The following is a 5688-nucleotide window of genomic DNA, read 5'->3' as shown; positions in this document are numbered from 1 at the left end:
ACATAGAATGTATGTGCAGAGTAAATATTTCACTGCGTATTTGACTGTAGGTGCTTCTGAGGGATTTCCTATAAAGATGCTGTGTTATTACTGGGTAATAACATTCTTAATTCCACAAAGTGTCCAGAACCTATAATGTCTAATCCTTCTCTGATGCTGACCCATCCTTGGACGACTCTGATCTAGGACTAGACAATTTGTTTTACGAGGAAAACTGACCAGAGCCTCGTAAATTTAGTGAACAGACCCAGATCAAGCCTTCCTATTGCAGGGTTGCAGGATTGCCGGATATCTCTGTCTCCATGCCTGAGGAACTGTCCATTCGGGAAGAACAACGAAAAGATCCTTCCTTGAATTTCGCTTTTTAAGCTGCTATGGGTGAATCCAACTCAGATCACCCAGTCAAATATAAAATTAAAAACTATTTGTTAATCTGCAAATAGACTGGTAAGGAGGTAGAGGGAAGGCAAAAGACATATAGCTCACAATTCATCGCTTGAAGGACACTTAGGAGTTATCAAAACCTTGTATAAAATATTAAAAGAATTTTACTGGCCCAAAATAAGTGAAGATGTGAAGAATCACATCCTCTTTTGCAAGGAATGTCAGCAAGTAGGAAAACCTGCACCACTCCATCCCATACCTGCAAATGGAGAACTGTTTGCAGAGTTTATCACTGATTGCGTGGGGCCATTAGGTAAGTACAAGTCTGGAAACCAGTACTTGTTCACTATTATGGACAAAGCTGCTAGATAACCAGAAGCAGTCCCAATGCACAGTATCAACACCAATGCCATTCTTCAAGCTCTAACTAAATTTGTATCTTATTTTGGCATTCCTAAGTCTATTCAAAGTGACCAGAGTACTAATGTTACCACCAAAGCATTTAGGGAAGCATTAACTAGGCTAGGAATAATTTATAAATTATCCACTGCCTATCATCCTCAGTCCCAAGGCGCCTTGGAAAGATTTCATCAGACATTAAAAGCCATGATGAGAACTTACGGCATGAATTTTCCTACAGACTGGGATGAATCACTTCATCTGTTGCTGTTCGCAACGTACGAGGTCCTCTTCGAGTGCTCAAGGAAGGATGGATGGGAGAAGACACCTGCATAACACTCAACAACCCTTCAAGGTTGCAAGTGGCACGTCAGTTGGCTGAGGCCTTCTGCAGTGTTCCTCCATTCTTATGTTCTTATTTTCCTCATTCCTACTCCTCGACGAAGAATGTGATAGCATCTATAAAACATTCTTAAACTTTGCTGTCCACAACTCTTCACTGCTGACCGCAGGAGACGGGCTGAGGAAATACTTCACAGTGCCAGACAATAAGCCAGCAACAGCAGTTCCACCACTCAACAACACAAGCAATAAATTACGCAAATACATAAAAAAACAGTATCAGAATAACAAGCATACTCTCCATCATACAGGACTTGGTTAAAGCAAAATCTATAACCAGTAACATCACATCCGGCATCTACATAATACCTTGTGGAGTTTTGTCATGATACAACGTAGGTCAGGTCACAGCACTGGTCAGGTCACAGCACTGGTCAGGTCAAAACACTATAATAACAATATAGTTATTTCTACAAGTACATGTATAAGGTATACAGTCCCAGCTGACATCAATGACATACTACTATATAGAAAGCCACTTGTTATGTAGAGCATTTCCTGCAAATTAGGTCACTTTTGTCCCAGGATGCGACCCACACCAGTCTACTAACACCCATGTACCTATTTTATACTAATAGGTGAACATGGACAGCAGGTGTCCTAAGGAAACACGTCGTAATGTTTTCCAGCCGTACCGGGGATTCGATCACCGGACCTCATTGAGTGAACTGAGTGCGCTACCGATCGAGCTAGGGACACTAGTCAAGCCACAACACAGGTCAGGTCGCAACACTGGTCAAGTCACAACACTGGTCAAGTCACAACAATGGTTAAGTCACAACACTAATCAAGTCACAACACTAGTCAAATCACAACACTGCTCAAGTCACAACAATGGTTAAGTCACAACACTAGTCAAGTCACAACAATGGTCAAGTCACAACACTAGTGAAGTCACAACAATGGTCAAGTCACAACAATGGTCAAGTCACAACACTAGTGAAGTCACAACACTGGTCAAGTCACAACACTGGTCAAGTCACAACACTGGTCAAGTCACAACACTGGTCAAGTCACAACACTGGTCAAGTCACAACAATGGTTAAGTCACAACACTAATCAAGTCACAACACTAGTCAAATCACAACACTGCTCAAGTCACAACAATGGTTAAGTCACAACACTAGTCAAGTCACAACAATGGTCAAGTCACAACACTAGTGAAGTCACAACAATGGTCAAGTCACAACAATGGTCAAGTCACAACACTAGTGAAGTCACAACAATGGTCAAGTCACAACAATGGTCAAGTCACAACACTAGTGAAGTCACAACAATGGTCAAGTCACAACACTGCTCAAGTCACAAGAATGGTTAAGTCACAACACTAGTCAAGTCACAACAATGGTCAAGTCACAACACTGGTCAAGTCACAACACTGGTCAAGTCACAACAATGGTTAAGTCACAACACTAGTCAAGTCACAACACTGGTCAAGTCACAACACTGGTCAAGTCACAACACTGGTCAAGTCACAACACTGGTCAAGTCACAACACTAGTCAAGTCACAACAATGGTCAAGTCACAACACTGGTCAAGTCACAACACTGGTCAAGTCACAACACTAGTCAAGTCACAACACTGGTCAAGTCACAACACTAGTCAAGTCACAACACTGGTCAAGTCACAACACTGGTCAAGTCACAACAATGGTTAAGTCACAACACTAGTCAAGTCACAACAATGGTCAAGTCACAACACTGGTCAAGTCACAACACTGGTCAAGTCACAACACTGGTCAAGTCACAACACTGGTCAAGTCACAACACTGGTCAAGTCACAACACTGGTCAAGTCACAACACTGGTCAAGTCACAACACTGGTCAAGTCACAACACTGGTCAAGTCACAACACTGGTCAAGTCACAACACTGGTCAAGTCACAACACACCTTCAAGATACACAAAACTTAGACAGTTTGCTGAACTGCTGAAGTTGGCAACATGTGCTGATGGAAGACATTGATTAACTGGGGTAAATAAGCCTGTAAAAGTCGTCAGGGCAGTGAAAAACGACCTGTCGTTGAATTCCCAACATATTATTTTGTAGGACGAAAGTCAATGAGAGAAGAGTTATAGTCTTGGTGTGGGATTTTGCTGCCGTGGAGCTCACGGCTGCTGTAACTTACAAAACCAGTGTTTGGAAAGTGAGTATTGACCTGTTCTAAGAAGTCGTCCGGATGCTATTTGGAGTTTTATTTGTTTTGGCTAACCTGTCTTGGTGACTTTTAATTTTTTTCCGGTGAAAAAGCGAAACCAACACCTTTAAAAATATATTTACTGGAACCCTGACAGCATTTAGTATTTTGAAATATTTTGACAAAAAAAAAAATAATAAAAATGGCAAGCAAAATACCTTTCAGCGACGGCTTATTGATAACTGGTTTTGTAAGAGGAAACAACTTTTTTATGTATAACTTTAGGTTCACAAGTTAGATTATTATTTATTGCATATTCCTTTGAACCAGTTTATTACCTTCATGATAGCATGTGTAGGAAACGATATTAAGTCACTGTGACTATTGCATCGCGCTCTCTTGTTGCCTTTCGTTTCTAGATTGTTCCTCTGATGTTTCTCCGTTCTTCATGGCTACAGCAGCGGACAAGAAATGCTGATATGAAAACATTTTCCAAAGATTTAGACTGGGATTGTTGCACTTTGTGGTAGATGATGCAGAGGATGACATATTATCTACGAAAGACCCCTCAAGGGAGGTTTCTTGACGCTGGTGAGGGGCTCTTGATCTAGGGAATTGGATCTGTGCTCCAGTTCCCTGAATTGAGCCTGAATACCTTCCTTCAGGAGAGGTGCAGCAGTCGTAGGTGTGTTGTGTCAGACACATTAACATCTTAGGATCTTAATACAGGGAATTCTTAACTTGCCTAACCCTTGGGCACGACCTACTTCCACACTGGACAAATGTGACACCACCTACGACTGTTGCACCTCTCCTGCCTACGGTGTATAAGCTACTTCTTTGCACGTATGTTGTATTCTTCTCAAGACTGTTGGACTGACCACATCGACTCAAGACTAAGGGAGTGATTACCTCAAACTCCTCCTGTTCTTCCCGTTCTGATTTGTATGGACTGATGAAGCCACTGTGTGGCGAAACGTTTCCTCAATAAAGATACCCAAGTGTTGCACATGTGTCTAATTTATCAATCCTAGGGGTTTAGCGCTCCCCCATGATAATAATAATAATAATAATAATAATAATAATAATAATAATAATAATAATAATAATAATAATAATAATAATAATAACAATAATAATAATAATAACATTATTGCTAACAAACCATACCACGGACGAGAATAGAACCCACGATCAGAGAGTCTCAAAACTCCAGACCGTCGCGTTAGCCACTGGACCAGCTAGCCACAATAAGATTCATCCAACTAGGTATATTTCTACACCATAGGAAGGTTAGCATAGGCACCACTGTGACCAAAAATCGTCAACATGACTCACGAAATCGTAATGACACGATTGCAAACGAAGCATACCACGGACGGGGATAGAACCCGCGATCAGAGAGTCTCAAAACTCCAGACCGTAGCGTAAGCCACTGGACCAGCTAGCCACAATAAGATTCATCCAACTAGGTATATTTCTACACCATAGGAAGGTTAGCATAGGCACCACTGTGACCACAAATGCAAGTTTTTACAGACGAATCTCCAGCTAGCGTTTTGAGACTCTCTGATCGCGGGTTCTATCCCCGTCCGTGGTATGGTTTAATAATAATAATAATAATAATAATAATAATAATAATAATAATAATAATAATATTATTATTATTATTATTATTATTATTATTATTATTATTATTATTATTATTATTATTATTATTATTATTATCTACGAAAGAACATTGCAATCTCCTTTCCTAATAAATTTTCACAATTTAGTCATGTGATACAATATTCCACTAAGAGCATAGTATATGATGTCTTAACAAATTTTAAATGAAACAATAAACTGATTATGAATATGAAATTAACAGAAAGAATGGTTCTGAAGAGAGAGATGTTAACATAGTTCGTATTGAAGCAGATTCATCCACTACAATTCCTTGGCCTTTAGGTTGTGCCACTATAGAGAGCCAGTGAGAATAGCCATTTGTTCCTGAAGGATAATGTTAAGTGTGATTTTTGTCCGGCGTTCATTGGAAAGAATGCATGTTAACATCGTAAACGTGAGAAAATCCCTTCCACAGAGCTCTAGTAGTATAGTGGATATCACGTCTGCTTTACACGCAGAAGGTCCCAGGTTCGAGTCCTGGCGAGAGAATTTCCTCACTTTGAGTATTTAAAGGACCCCAGTGGAAAATAAGTCACTCAAGAATATGATATTGTTTATTTGGATTTCAGTAAAGCCTTCGATACAGTACCTCACAAGAGACTCTTAATTAAGAAAAGTGGCAGCTCATTGTATAGGAGGTAATGTTCTAGCATTGACAGAGGCATGGCTTACCAATAGAAAGCAGAGAGTTTCCA

The 5688-nt window shown here is 40.1% G+C and overlaps 1 non-coding gene across 1 annotated transcript; it reads left to right on the top strand.

Moving 5' to 3' along the window:
- Nucleotides 1-5409: 5409 nt before the first annotated feature.
- TRNAV-UAC (transfer RNA valine (anticodon UAC)) lies at nucleotides 5410-5482 on the top strand. The gene has a single exon. It is a non-coding gene; the product is annotated as a tRNA-Val (tRNA).
- The last annotated feature ends 206 nt before the right edge of the window (nucleotides 5483-5688 follow it).

Source organism: Cherax quadricarinatus, chromosome 11 (assembly GCF_038502225.1).
Source record: "Cherax quadricarinatus isolate ZL_2023a chromosome 11, ASM3850222v1, whole genome shotgun sequence".
In the NCBI taxonomy this organism is placed as follows: Eukaryota; Metazoa; Arthropoda; class Malacostraca; order Decapoda; family Parastacidae; genus Cherax; species Cherax quadricarinatus.
This window is presented reverse-complemented; position numbering and strand designations above follow the sequence as displayed.